Source organism: Pseudophryne corroboree, chromosome 1 (assembly GCF_028390025.1).
Source record: "Pseudophryne corroboree isolate aPseCor3 chromosome 1, aPseCor3.hap2, whole genome shotgun sequence".
In the NCBI taxonomy this organism is placed as follows: domain Eukaryota; kingdom Metazoa; phylum Chordata; class Amphibia; order Anura; family Myobatrachidae; genus Pseudophryne; species Pseudophryne corroboree.
In genome coordinates this window covers 457,309,032-457,326,660 of record NC_086444.1, presented here as the reverse complement: position 1 = coordinate 457,326,660, position 17,629 = coordinate 457,309,032, and positions in this window count along the sequence as shown.

Here is a 17,629-nt window from a genome sequence, read left to right as displayed (position 1 = left end):
CCAGACCTGAAATCACTGCTCTGAGAGACTCCATTTTGAATTTGAACACCCTCAGGTAAGGGTTCAACGATTTCAAATTCAAAATTGGTCTGACCGAACTATCCGGTTTCGGTACCACTAAAAGGTTTGAATAATAACCCTTGTTTCACATATGAGGTGGAATTGGGACAATGACCTGTGATTTTTCCAATTTTAGGATGGCTTCCTGTAGGATAGCCCTGTCTGTCAACAAAGCTGGCAAGCCTGATTTGAAGAATCGGCGAGGCGGGAGTTCTTGAAACTACTGTCTGTGCCCCAAGGACACAATATCCTGTACCCAGGGACCCAGGCTGGACGACAGCCAGATGTTTTTGAAATGTCTGAGTCTCTCACCCACCAGCCCGTCCCCCAGGCTTTGATTACCAACGTCATGCTGAGGATTTTGAGGAACCAGAAGCAGGTCTTTGGTCCTGGTAGCCTGCGGGTGCAGGCTTTTTGGATTTTGCCCGACCACCTCTAAAGAAAGTGGTAGGAGCCTTGGACATTTTAATTTAGTGGTCTGAAAGGACTGCGGCACAGCTGAAGAAAATGGATTCTTCGTAGAAGGTGAAGCAGAGGGAAGGAAAGGTGACTTACCCGCGGTTGCCGTGAAAATCCACGCATCCAACGCTTCCCCAAATAGAGCCTGACCTGTGTAGGGTAGGTTCTCCACACTTCTCCTGGATTCCACATCTGCAGACCATTGGAGTAGCCAGAGTCCCCTGTGGGCTGAGACCGACATGGAAGATATTCGTGGAGTCAGCATCCCCAGGTCCTTCATGGATTCCACCATGAACCCCGCAGAATCCTGTATGTTACGTAAAAACAATTCAATGTCACTTCTATCCATTGTATCCAAATCCTCTAGTAATGTGCCTGACCACTTTACTATGGCTTTAGAAATCCATGCACAGGCAATAGTGGGTCTTAATGGAGAGATATTTCTACAAGAAATTGCAGACACTGTTGCTGGCCTGGTTCTGGAACATCAAACATCAAAGATGGCTCATCCTCTGGGATTTCAATGCATGGGTGGATGATGATCTCTCTCGCCTTGGCCAAGACCTCCTGTGCACAATGAATGGTCTGTGCTTCACACAGGTCATTCCATCCAGTGGAAAAGCTAGATCAGTGGACTGTGAGTGTGCTAAAACGGATGTTGCAAAGCTACGCATTTGAAAATACACAAAAAAAGGGAAGTGTAAAGTCGGGTATCTATCCCGTAATTGGGACAATGATAATACCGCTGAGCAGTCATCATTTAAGAATTGAAATAATGAGCGGAGTCCCTGGAGGTGCCAACTGTGTATAGTCTCACCTGCCTCCCCTCCCTGAAAAGCCGTATTCCCTAATAAAGGCTGGAACAGGGAATGTGTCAGAGTGAGTTTAGAACGTTTTCTAATGTGATGCCATGCCTTGTAGGGAGCATATAATAATGGAATTGATTTTATATCCTGCGATATGGAGGAATTCGGGAAATGTAATATCTTTAGCAAATCATGACTAGGGAGCAAAGCCTGTTCTAGTTCCTTGTTAACAAAATTGTCCCCATCACCTATCCAGTCCAAGGCACATCTATATTTAGCCGCTAAAGAATAATCTTCCAGGCAAGGGAGATTGACTCCCCCAAGTGAGGGTGGTTGTTTTAATTTAAACAATGCAATTCGAGGACGTTTATTCGCCCATATAAATTTAGTAATGGCTTTATTTAATGTATGGATATCCTTTTTGGATAACAAGAATGGGAGCATTTGTATCGGATAAAGCAAACGCGGGAAAGACACCATTTTGTATAAATGGCACCTACCCAAATATGAGATCGGCAGGTGTTGCCACCTCGTAAAGTCCTCAATTATCCTATTAATGTAGTAAGAAAAATTTAAAGAATACAATTCCGGGGGACTAGATGATACACGTATACCCAGATATGTTATGTAATTATGCGCCCATTTGAATGGGAATGCACCATCCCATCCCCCCCTCGCATCTCCACCCAACGCCAGTGCCTCCGTCTTATCGAAATTAATCAAAAATCTTGATATTAAGTTGAAATTCCGCAAAGTAGTCAATAGTGAGGGAAAAGATGTTATAGGATCGCTGAAATATAGTAAAAGATCATCCGCAAAGGCGGATACTTTTATGGTATGAGAGCCCACTGCAATACCCTTCCAGGACTCTTCCTTAATGAATGTGCGTATGAGCGGATCTAAAGCCAAATTAAACAACAAGGGAGAGAGGGGGCAACCCTGTCTCGTCCCCCTATGTAGCTGAAATGATTTTGTATTTAACCCATTAATCGTAATAAATGCTTGAGGTGTGGCACATAAAGTTTTCAAAACATTGATAAACTCTGTACCAAAGTGTTGGGCCTGTAGGACTCGCAGTATATGAGACCAGGAGACGTGGTCAAATGCCTTATCGGCATCACAACTGACTATAAGGGCTTTTCGACACTCTGATTGATTCGAGCTATGTATCGCTGCCAACAAAGTACGTATATTATGTACTGAACTTCTGTTTCGGACAAACCCATTTTGAGCAGGATGTAAAATTCGCTGCAAGATTGGCTGAAGTCGAAACGCTAATAATTTGGTAAATAGTTTCAAGTCCTGGTTCAGCAGGGAAATCGGCCTATAGGATTGTACATATTTAGGATCTTTTCCCGGTTTCGGAAAGACCACTATTCTAGCTTCATCGAAACCGGTCGGAGACGGATTTCCTCGCAACAATGAATTAAAAAGAGCTAGCATGTGTGGTGTCAAATGGGTAGTAAGCATTCGGTAGTACTCTGCCCCAAACCCGTCCGGACCAGGGGATTTCCCTTTTTTTAACAATTTGATTAGAGATAATAATTCCGATTCCTGGACCGGTGCCGTTAGAGACTCCCTCTCCTCCTCCGTTAGTACTGGTAACCCCGCCTTTTCCAAAAATCTCAGTCCCTCCTTTGGATGATCAGGAGGAGACTGATATAAAGTTTGGTAATGGCGTAAGAATTCCTCAGAGATAGCAGGAGTATCCATAACAGTAGAAGTAGGGTCAATATACAATTGAGTGATACGTGAAGGAGCAGAGCACGACCGAACTAAGTTTGCCAATAACCGGCCCGATTTATTGCCAGTTCTAAAAAACTTGTTCCTACGGATATCATGAGAGAAACTCGCCCGTTCGGTACATAGGGCATCATATTGCTGTTTAGCTGCAAGGTAGGCCTGGCGATTTTCAGGTGAGTAGTGTGAAACAAGTAAATTATAAGCTTTAGTTAAAGTTTGACTAAGATCATTTAAGTGAATGTTAAGTGCCTTGCGTCTCCTGGAGACATACTCCATAATCTGGCCCCGTATTACCGGCTTCGAGGCGGACCAAAACAGATTTATGTCCTCCGCATGTTCAATGTTATCAGTCTTGTAATTTAAAAATGCCTGTTCAAGATGCAGGCGGAAGTCTGAGGAGTTTTCCATATAGGCCGGAAACCTCCAGTTGTAGGATTGTGGTATAGGAGTGTCCAACTTTATAGTGAACCACACCGGAGCATGATCAGAAAGGAGAATGGGATCTATCTGGGAGTGTACTACCTGCTGCAAAAGGGCATCCGAAATCAACCAATAATATAATCTGGATGAGGAGTGATGGGGATGTGAGTAAAATGTATACTCACGAGAATCAGTATGTTGGCACCTCCAGGGATCACATAATCTCATCGAGTTGGTCAATAGAGAAAGCGATGGGGGGGGGGGGGGGGGGGGCGATCGAACCATGGGCGGTTGCAGAGGTGGTTCTGTCTAATCCTGTCAACTGAACACAGTTAAAGTCCCCGCCCAAAATGACTGCGCCCTCTGCCCAGTCTTGTAACTTTGCATAGATATCTGTGAAAAAGTGGGCGTTAGTACCCATGGGAGCATAGATATTAGCTAAGGTGTAAGGCAAACCATGTACAGTCATTTTCAAAAACAAATACCTTCCCTCTGGGTCTATTAAGCAGTCACTAATATTGTAAACCAGAAATTTGCTAAAAATAATCATGACCCCCCGTTGTTTAGATGTGTAAGATGCCGTTTTAAAGTCTCCTATCCATGAATCCCGTACCACATTAGGGTCAGAAATTTTCCAATGTGTTTCCTGTAAGAAAACAATATCTGGCCGTAAACGTTTTAGGTGGGTCAGAATTTTCTTTCTCTTTATAGGAGAATTTAAGCCCTCCACATTCCAAGTAACTAGTTTAAGAGCGGTTTTTAACTTTTTAGGGGGATTAATAATCGCAGCCATTTAACCGATGCCAACCCTAGGCCAAGTCATAAAATTAACCTCTCTCTTTAGGGAGCCCCTTCCCGTCCCAGCGAGCGGGGAAGGGGATAGTGAAAATCTGACCAGTAGGGGGGAGTATAAACACATCACAGTTATTAGGGATATATCACATGTGTCAACCTCAATTAAAATTTCAACAATTACAATAAACCTTTTTAACATTATATGAACCCAGGAGGATTTCCGACTGGGTCGCATCCCAACAGAACATTGCAGGACACAATCTTCCCACGAGAACAATAGGGATTTCGAACCAGAGGGCCATCTAATACTAGAGCATTTTAAAAGCTGAGTAAAGATGATAAGAGAAAGAAGAAATGAGATCAGTGAGTCATAGACAAAGAATAAGAATAAGGAAAAGAGGGCAAGTGAGCCAAAGAGGAAAAAAGGAAGACTGAACTGAAGATTTTCTATAGGATGGTTGGTCCCGAAAAGAATCCAACAAATGCTACAAAACATCACATCATATCTAGGCACTAAACTACCTGAAATAGATCTAATACGTTTCAAATCAAATATGATCAACTGTAACCTGAATGTTCAAGAAATAGAAGATGACATCACAATGCAATTCTGTAGTGTCAATCCGCATCGTCCATCCTGGACGAGCGGGAAGAAGCTAAGGAATCCACAAAGTTACTTGCAGCTTGCGGAGTGTCAAAGAAGTAAGTTTTTCCTGAATGTGTGACCCTCAGCTTAGCAGGATACAGTAATGCAAATCGAAGCTCCATCTCAAACATGCGTTTGCATACTGGGGAAAACTCTCGTCGCTTTGCAGCCACCATATATGAGAAGTCTTGAAAAAGAAGAATCTTGGATTCCTGGTATTTGAGAAAGGAACGTTTTCTATAGTCATCAAGCAGACGAACCTTATCAGCGTAATTTAAAAACTTCATGATGACCGGTCTGGGACTATCTTTGGTAGATTGTCGGTCTGGACCAATACGATGAACACGTTCAATCATCACTGATTCCGAGTCTGATACACATCCCAATTCCCTCAGCAGCCATTGAGATACCAGATTCATCAGTTCGTAAGGTTTCACCGATTCCGGGAGCCCTATAAGGCGCACATTACTTCTTCTGTTTCTGTTCTCTAAATCTTCGAGTTTCTCTTGCATGGACGTCACTATTTTATCCTGTTCCGAGAGGGCCATTTTGGCTGTTGTTAAATCATCCTCAAGGTCTGAGATTCTTTGCTCCGCCTCCGACAAACGTTGGTCATGATGATTCAACTGAGTAAGGGCAGAATCCAATGAGTCCTTCAATGGAGCCAATTTTTGATCCAAGAGGGAGGCCAAGATGTCAGTGATCTCATGCGTTGTAAAGGATTTGGCAGAATCCGTCATTGTAGTAAGTGATGAGCATCGCAATAGACTATTATTAGGACCAGATGCCGGTGACTGAGGGCTATCTGTAGGGATGTTGTCCCGACCCCGGCCTTTATTCGCTTGTGAACCGCGGGGGTTTCTGGGAGTTTTAGCCGTGTACTTATCCATTATGAGAAACTTATGGCGTAGGGTATGACAAGGTATAAAAGGTGTAGACAAACTTGTAGCTGCAATATAATTGCGCACCAGCTGGGGGAGCTCCCACTCTATGTATTAAGGATGGTCTGCTGTTTTTTAATTTTATTTTTTTTCTCTTTCTTTTCCTTTCCTTCTATAGCTGCACAGATAGGCCAGCCTGTGGTGTAGTTGAAAGGAGTCTCAGGACAACCGCTGCGGACTGGTCCAATGAGCAAAATAGACCCAGTAGCAATAGCCGCTTATATGTAGAAATCAAAGCCCCAGAGGGGGAGAGGCATAATGAGAAAAATAAAAATAAAACAGAAATAGAAATATAGCTGAAGGGCATATAGTATGGGAAGACAGAACACTCGTCTGTCCTTACCCGCTTACCCCAGCCACAAAGCTTGAAAGGCAGGAGAATGGTAGAATTGCAGGCTGTTCCAGTAGTGTTTCCCACAAATAAGATGGCCGCCGGGTGATGCACTGCCCGAGGAAGCAACCCCAGGGATCCGGTGTGTGGGCTCCGTGCTTGAAGGAAGAATGCTGGCTGTGTGCAGGGGGAGGCCAGGACCTGGATCGCCAGGTAACACACTCCGGGGAGCAGGAGAGGCAGCGCTTCAGTCGCGGGCACGAACGGGGCGGGAAGCTCCGCTCCGTCGCCTTGGAAACCCGCGGCCGGCACCCAGCGCACTAGAGGTCCCGGCTGTGTGGAGGTAAGAGGGCCGCAACCTGCAAGGACGCCCTGAGCATCCCCCGGCTCCGCAACCCGCCTCCTCTAGTCCCCCGTCCGCAGCAGAGGGGCAACAGGTGGCATGGGAGAACCTGGTGGGCTAAACGGCAGGGTATATCTTCTTTTTAAGGACGCCGTGCAGGAGCAGTTCCAAGGCACGTCCTTCTCCCTAGCCCGCCAAGCCACGCCCCCCGCATCTTCCTCTTAATATCTCTCTCTCTCTCAGCAAATAAATACAGGAACTGGTCTAGATGCACCTCCATCATCGTCTGGGACAAAACAGCAACTCGCAACTGTGTGTCTCTGTAATGTGTTATCTAGTTTTGGGGGAGGGAACTTTCTCATTCATGATGAGTCACTAGTCTGTTCGTATGCTAAACAGGTTCAGCCTTGAAGACATCAAAAGGGGCTGGCCCGAGTTTCTGTCCACCATTGTCCTAATAAAAATGACTAGCTTTCATACATTTAATCATAACTATTTGTTGCAATGTCCTACAACTTAATAACAAGTATCAAATGAATCTACACATTAATCTGCTTGCTTTAATACCAAATATGACAGGTGTATCTTGCTTCGTTCCAATAATACACATACATGACATTACTCCATTATATAATTTTAAATCATTATGATGTCTGGCGATTGATATTATTATAATTATGAACTGAATGAAATAAGTGTCGAATCCATCTATGTGGCATGTCCGTGTAAATGCGTGTGTTACCATATATTGCTGTGCTCGCTGCGCATATATTTGTAGTATAGCGACTTATATGTGTGGAGTCTGTATGTTCTTTCTATGTAATATTTTTGACTTTGACAGTCCACCTTTTGGCAGTAAACAATAACTGTCATCAATTATTAACATAAGAAAAAATATTTCAGACAATAATCGGTGACCTAGACACAAGTATGTATTCATTTCGCAAATCAGACACTTGACTATATTTGGGGAAGACAGGGAGGAGGATGAGACATCCTCTATATGCACTTGGCGGTCACGGGACCACTGGTTGGGTGTGGGACAACATTCAACCTATAGAGTATGCTGGGACAGTGCTTTGGCCTATAATGTCTGATTTGCGACGAACCTTTCACACATACATGTACCTACGTCTTTGTACACTGATGTTTGGATTCGATTGAGGTTCTGCTGGGTAGATGAAGAAGACAAACAAATCGTGAAAGTGACATATAAAATTTTCATGATCTACATATTCCTATCATTTTCTGAACATTGTTTCCATTTCTGGAACGTATGCTAGGTCTGTTTAATAATTGAACAAGGGTTATAAGTAGTGTCCTTCCTAAATAACATAAACCTTTGGAATTCAGGGAGAACCACTCATAAACCTTTCTTCCACATATATTAATGAGCTCTTTATCTGCAATGTGTGAATAGCCATTGTCTGATTGTTCCTGATTACCTCCGAACTCCATAACTACTAGACCTTTTTTTCTCTGACTTTAACAAACTGATCGGCTAATCCTGGGAATCCCATAAGGAAATCACTCCTTCCTCCAGAACCAGTTCCAGTCCCACACTCGACTCCTCATAAAAAAAACTTGCAAAAATAGAATGTCCTGAAAAAAAATGTTTGTCAGCGGGAAAGAGAGAAAAGAGAAATAGAACAAAACAACTCTTGTTCGTAACAAATCAATTACAATGACTGGTCTTTCTGCAATCCTTTAGTATGCTCAGGTAGTGTTCAACAGTGCTGCCTCTCAGTCTTCACGGAACAGAGTCTCTGGCGATACTTTTGCGATCTCACTCCATTTACGAGTTCCTTCCGGACTAACGACTTTCCTGCAATGGGAATCGTGGACCCAAGTCTCTCTCTTGGCTACTTTCACTAGGATAGTGCTGTCAACAAAACTTGGTCTGGTCCTTCCCACCTATTAGGCAACCTGAGCGTAAGAATAATCACACAGTCTCTTGGTTCACAATCAAGACAGTTAGTAAGTATTGTACTGTCACCTCATTGGTGTATTTCTGATCATTGTGTGGATCAATCATGATATGAGGTTGTCTTCCAAAAAAAAACCCCACAAATACCAAAACAAAAACAAATTTTGAAGAGGGTGATTCGTTAAGTGAAGATCTGGGAGTGGTTCCGATGCTACATAATACTGGTGGCAGTATCTATGATCACAATAATACAATTTAAAGCTTTGCTCCTACTTCTAGGGGTACCATTATCTACACACAAATTTCTGCGCAATTTTTCTTTGCGGTAAACACAGCAGCATCCGTGGTGGCAGGAAATGCCTCTACCCAGTTTGAGAAAACATCAGTGCACACCAATACATAACAATAATTCCTAAAGGGTGTTAACTGTACGAAGTCATTGTGTGTTTGCAATGTAGAGTACCATGAGCATAACTCCAAAAAAAAGAAAAAAGAAAAAAGAAACATCTCTAGAGGAGAGAAAGAAGAAGAAAATGAAAAAGAAAATGTCAGGTTTGCCATTCACCAACAGGCATATCACTGTCTATACAAAATTTCCCTTCACCTGTATTCTCATCTTTCCTCCACCCTTTCTGCATGACAAGGCACACTGCAGTAATACTGGTGTTATCGTGCTGTTGAGATATACTGGGGTTGGGCAGAACTCTGAAGGACCTAGGCATGTGGAGTTTGAACTGTACTTGGATCCATGTATTGTACCACCCTGTGTGAACGCAAAAGATGAAGAGGAAACTGTAGAGAAACAAAATAGAGGTTGGTGACAGATGAGTTTGTAGAGGTGGAGAAGATTTTATAAAAATTTGACAACTTGATTGGGCACTACGGGGAAGTGATTCTCTACTTGGTCTACTCCCTTTAAAAAAAATTCTGTGTTTATCGTATCGCTATTGGGACTATCCCAGCCATCAATCCAGTGTCCTGTCCATCCTAAGTTCATAGGGAACCCGGTATCTGTGAGATAATTTCCTCTACCTGTGATGGACATGCATCTAGAACAGTAGAATGCGACATTAGCTTTTGAGGGGTGTCTAGTATATATTGTATTTCTTGAGCATGGTTCTCAGGTATATCCAAGAAGACACTCTCAGGAGTACAATATATGACACATTGCATTTTACACAATAAATCTCTGCCGAGTAGATTAGTCGGAGCCGATGCAGCCAGCAGAAAAGAATGTTTGGTTTGCAAGGGCCCTATCGTAATCTCTGCAGGTCTACTCAAAGGGTATTGTTGCACCGTTCCTGTTACTCCCATTGCCCGAATCTGTGTTTTCTATATGGCTTGTGATTCCTTACTATATGTCCCTTGGTCCCGTCTATGTGTTTAATAATGTGGCTTGTGTTTTCTGTCTAGGGGGTCTATATTGACTATGTGTCCTACTACTCCTACAATCTCTGGCAAAATGCCCTTCCTTCCTACAAGTGTAACATATTATTGACCATTAGGGATCTGGGGTTTGGACTGATGGGTCTTTCCTGTATGTGCCAGTATACTTACCGTCCTCAACCTCTCCACCTGTTGTTCTCTGCGCCTAGCACTATTCTTGTGATGTTCAATAGCACACTTTCTAAGATTAGCTACTGTGACCCCTTTCCAATTTTGCAAAGAAGTCTGCACCCTGACCCTCAATGCCTTATTGAGCCCGTCCATTAGCACAGAGACAGCCGCCTCCCATTTGCCGAATTAGTGTTTACCAGTGATCTTATCCAGATGGAGAGTTTTCTATTACTGCAAAAGACAAAAAAAAAAAAAGTTTAACAAGCTTCTAGGTCATGCGAAGTATTCATTCAATCCTTCTCATCCCGTATTAAGGGTCTGTACATGGTCCAACAAACATTTCCGAGCTCATCTTGACTAGGAGCATTACTAGGAATGAATACTTCTTATATGGTAACTGAAAGAAATACTCGGGGGTTACCTTGACTCTGTCGTCCACTTTCCTACTGGCAAATACTAATGTGTGGACAGGTTTTTCTCCATTTCCGACGTTCATTTCTTGATTTTTTTGTTTTTTATTTTTGGGTTTTACTATATATGTACACGAATAATACCATACTTACCTGTTCCACTGGTCTCAGCCACTTCCCCCACAGGCTACTGCTCTTCTTTTACTGGTTGGATACTCCTCTGGGTACATGAGAAATGGCTGAAAACAATCAGATCACCTTCTCCTCCTAAATAAAATGTCAACATTCATTAGTACATATATAGGTTACAGTCATATTTTTCATATTTTTATTATTTTCTATAGTTTGTATGCTGGCCGTAACTGCTTCCACATCTATATAAGGCGGTGTACTTGCATTCTCTTTTTTTTTTCTTCCTACTTGTTTATTGTTGCTACAAGTTCAAACAGTTCTTATATTTCCATTCTTGTCTTATATGACTTTGGTTAGACATACCACCTGCAATACCTTAGGATCAAACTCACCAACCCCTCTTGCTGCCACAGGTTTAAACAATTTGTATGTCTGACCCTTTGTTTTCTGGATTTTATCAGACATATCCTTATCCTTAAGTTCTGCAATACCTTTGGCTCAAAGCTGCCCACCCTAGGGAATGATACCCTATCGTTGTCAGTCATACGTACCCATTCGTTACAGTAAACTTCAGCGTGTGGACCATATTTTCCACGCATAATAAGCCTCGCTGACCCTCTCGGCAGCGGCTCTTCAACCTGAACCCTGGCTACCAAACGTCCCTTAGTTGAGCAACTGGCTCCCATAATTGTGGGCCTTTTCCCACAAACACCAAAATACTCAATATAAGGCGACGGTGAAAGTTCTCCGAGCGCTTCCACCCACTCTCGCCCACGTTGGCTGGTACTACCATACACTGTCGATAGCGAAGGCGATGTACCCAACTTAGGGCCCCTATTGACCCATATTTACTGGAAGTTTTTAGGAATAACTTACCCTTTCCAGTAAAATATCTGTCGTTGGAGATTTTCCTGAGAGAGACCAGCGAAAACTCCCTATGCACTTTTTATACACAAATCACGCTTGCGTATGCTCTGCACGGTGCTAATGATACTGCAATTTTACGCAAAAGCTCATAAAAAGGGTATCAAGTTGCGCCATATAACGCACCCACAAACGCGCGGTCCAATTGCACAGCGTATAGGTACTTGTTACCTATCTGACGTACGACCACTGGAATCGAATCACAAGCTGCGAAACCTCAGCCGGAGCGTATAAAAAAAAACTATATGGGTCACAGTTCACAATTCCCTACCATGCTCCTGTGTAAGTCTCCTCACGACTTACGTATTTCAATCTATACTAATGTGAGTCAGCCGCCTCACACCACCAAGCCTCCACTCACTTGGTGTACCACACGACGGGATCCCGAATTCCGGGGTTCAACCCACTCACTCCTACGTTCGCTCACTCAAATACACTTTGTTTTTTGTACAGAAAATTTTCACTCGTTCTGATTGGCAGCTTTACCCCCAGAGGCAATACAGTTTAAACAAAAGTTTTATACTAATCTGCTTTAGAAACCGGGTAGTTTTGTGCTATTGTAGCATGGCTACTATCCCACCTTAATTGAACAAATATTGTGTGGTTTTATTATGCGCACACAACCCTACGCAAGCTTGCGTAATTACGCAACCGTGCGTATCTCTATGCCACGTGTGCGGCCTTGCGCTACGTGCACGTTTTTGTACGCTGTCCTCACGTTCTGTACCACGTGTACCAATGTGCGTATGCAATAAAACAAATCACACAACTCTATAAATATGAGCAATACTAACTATAATCGCTCACTTAACACAACACCCAATTTTTTCTTAACAACCAGGTCAGAACTGCGTTTCATGTCTATAATTACTCCCTTAAATACATTTATTTCGATTTTACCTATATAGCAACAAATGTATCCGATTTCACACAGATCTATAATGACTGCAATAATCTATAATTTAAATGATATGATTCAGATTGGATAGCTATCTTGCACTGATATAAATATACACATAATTATAATAATATTATATATATGTATCATTCACTAGCCTTCTATGTGACACCTTACCTCTTATTTATATATCAAAGCTATTTGCTTTTCACTGCTAAAAAAAAACAGTTACACAGGTTAATTTGCATTTCAATGGCTATCCTCCCTAGTAAGCAGATTCTACAAGTCTTGGAAGGAAAAAGAAAAAAACAAACAAAACCCTTTCTTTCCTTTTTCTATCTGTGTGCAATTTCTTACACCAAGCCAAGCATTTATCTCACCATTTACTCTCACTAGGCCCAATTGAAACTATTTGTAATTGACTATGGCATGGGTTAAATAAATGCATTGGAAACTCATAAGTGGGGCTTGATGTGACAAAGGAAACTGATTGTTCTGAGCAGACTGAAAATCAGCTATTTAGAAAATAACCTTCCTAAAATGGCCACTGCTCCTCCTCCTTCCACATCCATGAGGTTTACACAAGATGGTGGACAGGCCATGTGGTTAGTCCAAAATGGAGGACAGACCATGCAGCTTCCTTTGTCACAAAGAAATCACACATTATACAAGCACCAGCAGTTATTTTAGGCCTGAGTTTAAAAAAAACTATATCAAGGCTATGCAGCAACTTTTAAATGTACTTTTAAATCTACTTAACAGATAAACAATCCAATTTGAATCAAACACAATATGACTTATTTGAACTTTGTTTTGCAACAATAAAAATAAATTTTAGCATTTTAAATATTATGAGAAACACATTGTCCCTTGAATTTTCATATCATTGGCTTACTGGTAACACAACAATACATGTGGATGTTATTCATCAGCGTTGCGATGCGTCCATCGGAGCCGGTCAATCACAGCCGCGTTTGTAATGTACAGTGCACCATTAAAACCATGATATCGCGGACGAGCCCTCATCTGTAAATACCAAATTGCTTTCTAACAAATATTTAAAATGCCCGCTCTAATATATATTGTAAACGCCTGCACCTCTTATTACCATGTGCCATGAATGTGTGCTATACATCGCAAAACACTGCATCCCATAAGAGAAAACAATACACCCACACATTATCTGAGTTCCAAAGCTCATTGATGTATATATTTGTTATTAAAAAGATATGTATTCAATATATCACAATGTACAGTATACACATAGTTACATGGTTACAATTCATACAGTAAGCAGTTAATACATACAGTTACAGTTACAGGCCAGCATACCATACCATTCCCTCAATGCATCTTCCTCTTAATGTATCTCTCTCTCTCTCAGCAAATAAATACAGGAACTGGTCTAGATGCACCTCCATCATCGTCTGGGACAAAACAGCAACTCGCAACTGTGTGTCTCTGTAATGTGTTATCTAGTTTTGGGGGAGGGAACTTTCTCATTCATGATGAGTCACTAGTCTGTTCGTATGCTAAACAGGTTCAGCCTTGAAGACATCAAAAGGGGCTGGCCTGAGTTTCCTGTCCACCATTGTCCTAATAAATATGACTTTAGCTTTCATACATTTAATCATAACTATTTGTTGCAATGTCCTACAACTTAATAACAAGTATCAAATGAATCTACACATTAATCTGCTTGCTTTAATACCAAATATGACAGGTGTATCTTGCTTCGTTCCAATAATACACATACATGACATTACTCCATTATATAAGTTTAAATCATTATGATCAAACCGTCCTTAGGCGCACCAAAGTTTCACAAATAAACTGTATATTCCGGACCCAGAATGTGTTCTTAGTCTTCTTCCAACATGCAACAAATTTAGAAAAAGAAATACAATAGCGTAACTCCGTTATATCTACTAATATTTTGTAAAAATATCAATGGGATCCGTACCATCTAATAAGTCTACCCCTTGTAGACAAATGACACATTTAACAAGGAAGGATGGGTCTCTTCACAGGATTCACACCTCTTCCGGCACCCGTCTCCACAATATTTAATGGTCATACACAGGAAGGAAATAGATATAGTGTAATATTGTTTAAAATCTAGTTCTTAAAAAACAGAGGAAATGGATGGACTCTCACCATTTATGAAGTCTACCCTTTGTAGACAAATGAAGCATAATAAGGGAAGATACACCGTATCACAGGATTTCCACTTATTCTTATATACGTCTCCGCATTAGAAGGATGTCATAAAATATAAAAACAAGTATAGTATAATACTGTTTTATTTTAAAATTTAAAAACAGAGGAGTGGATGGACTCTCACCATGTATGAACAAATATAAGGCAGTTGTAAATATAAACCAGGCGTCCCCAGCACCTTACACGTCCGTCTATGGATCCTTTCCAAGCTCCCCAAAAACGTCCACACAAGTCAGCCAACGCGTTTCAATACTAGCAGTATCTTTCTCAAGGCATACATAAACAGCTATCAGGGTTATCTATATATACCCCTCTAATCTTTCAATTAATGTATAATGGGAAAAACCTATTTCCAGACATAGATGAGCTACCAACTATTTCCTAATTGATTCCCCTCCAAAATGTCCAATCCTGTAGTCCGTTTTTGCTTTTCTATTTGTCTCAAAAAGCCCGCCTCGGCGCCAATACATAGCCACGTCATTCTTCTCAGGGAGTCACCTGACTTCCGCATTTGCGTTCCACAGCGGCGGCTTCCGGTGACATCACTTCCGGAAAAAACCCCATGTTTGCATTCCAACAGCGGGACTTTTGTAGTTAATGTCCCCGATCCTCTCGTTCTTTCATATAGATATACGGGAGGAGGAGTCTCATTTCTTAAAGTGTGGAGCCGGTATCTTATTATGGACTCAGCGTAGATTTAGAACACATATTTGCAAAAGATAAAAATAAACAGAAACAATAATTAATATCAAGTAAACTTGACGTATTATACGGTAGTATAAAGTTAAACATGAAATTATAAATAATTTATAAAAACCACTTAATCTCAAAATCCTTATTAATACCTACTGGAGATAATGTATTAAAATGATATATCATAGTCATCTCATATTTAGCTAATTTAGTGGCAATCAAGCCACCTCTCGCATCAGAAGACACTTTTTTTAAAATATAAAAATTCTTAATGTTTTTTACGTCACAATTATGTACATCCTTAAAGTGCTTTGATAGTGCATGTGTATCGAGACCCTTACGAATGTTTCTAAAGTGCTCTCCTAGTCTCACTTTAAATGCTCGACTTGTTCTGCCTATATAAAATTTATTACACTGGCATTCAATGGCATAAACCACATTAAAAGAATGACAAGTTAAAAAATCTGTGATTTGATGTTTTTTACCATTAATTAAAACTTCTAACAACTTATTCCCAAAGGTGTTGGGGACCTGTTTGCAACCAGTACAACTCCCACATCTATAGAAACCTTTGGATAGTACATTCCCTTTATTAGGTGAAGCCGGACAAAGACTCTTAAACAATTTATTTTTCAAATTAGGGGCTCTCCTGAAAATGCAATTAGGGTTATCTATGATCGGATCCTTCTTCAGAATTTTCCAGTGCTTCCTAATAACTTTTTTAACTTGATGGTGTTGTGAATTGTAATTAGTGATAAAGGCCCATTTGTAATCATTCTTATTGTCCCCCTTCTTCCCTTCCACTTTCTTTAATAAGTCATTCCTTTCCATGGAATCCACCCTACTTAGGGAATCATTGACCATCTTCTCATCATACCCACTATTCCCAAAATTATTCGACATTTCCCCAGCTTGGAGTAAGAATATCTCCCTATCGGTACAATTCCTTTTAACCCTCTTAAATTGACTTATAGGTATTGTTTCCAACCACCTTTTATAATGACAACTTTCAATGTCTATATATGAACCAGAATCAGTGGGTTTCACATAATTCTTTGTCTTTACTATTCCATCTTCCACATATATAGTCAAATCCAAAAAGTTCACTGTTGATTGACTTTTCTCAAACGTAAGAACAATATTGGAATCATTGGTATTTAAATAAAGACAAAACTCCTCCAACTCTTCTGAATTTCCTGTCCAAACAAAAATGATGTCATCTATGTACCTCCGCCAGGACACCAGGTTCGCCCCAAAGGGATTATGATCTCAAACTTTTTCAGCTTCCCATGCGTCCATAAATATGTTTGCATAGCTTGGGGCGAACCTGGTCCCCATAGCTGTCCCCCGTTTTTGGACAAAAAAATCACCTTTAAAGGTGAAATAGTTGTTAAATAAAATGAACTCTATACCTTCGACTAGGAATGCCTGTAAATTTAGATCTAGGGTTGATGTCCTTAACTTACTTCTAACGGCTTCGATCCCCTGCCCATGATCAATTATAGTATAAAGAGAACTAACGTCCGCTGTAACTATATAATAATTCTCTTTCCACTGTATAGTGTCTAAAAATTGAAGGGCTTCCATAGTATCCCTCAAATGGGATCTGTTAGTTACCACCAGGGGCTGTAAATAAAAATCAATGAATTGGGAAAGATTTGCAGATAAGGATTCCACCCCGGAGACAATTGGTCTTCCTGGGGGTTGGAGTGGGTTTTTGTGTACTTTGGGGAGGATATATATTGTGGGGATCTTTGGATCTTCTATACAAAGAAATTCGGACTCTTTTTTTGTTAATGTTCCTTTTTTCTCGTATGAGTCCACTATCCCCTTAAGGCTAAGGGCCATTTTTTTTCGTAGGATCGCCTCTAATCTTCCTATATGTATCCTTATCCTCCAATAATTGCTGAACAATGGCTTCATAATCCTTTTTATCAAAAAGTACAATCCCACCCCCCTTATCTGCCGGTTTTATGATCAATCCCTTATTTGTTGTCAGATCTTTAAGGGCCTTCCTCTCTCTATTACTTAAATTGCTTCTAATATGGCCTGTATCTAATTTCTTTAGATCACCCATGACCATAGAACCAAACGATTCTATGAAACACCCTTTTAGGTGGGAAGGAAAAAACTAGTGATGAGCGGATTCGGTTTTACTCGGTTTTACTCGGTTTTACTCTGTTCTCAAAACGGCATCTTATTGGCTCACGGATGTCACGTGTTTTGGATAGCCAATAAGATGCCGTTTTGAGAACCGAGTAAAACCGAGTAAAACCGAGTAAAACCGAACCTCGCTCATCACTAGAAAAAACGTCGATTTTGGT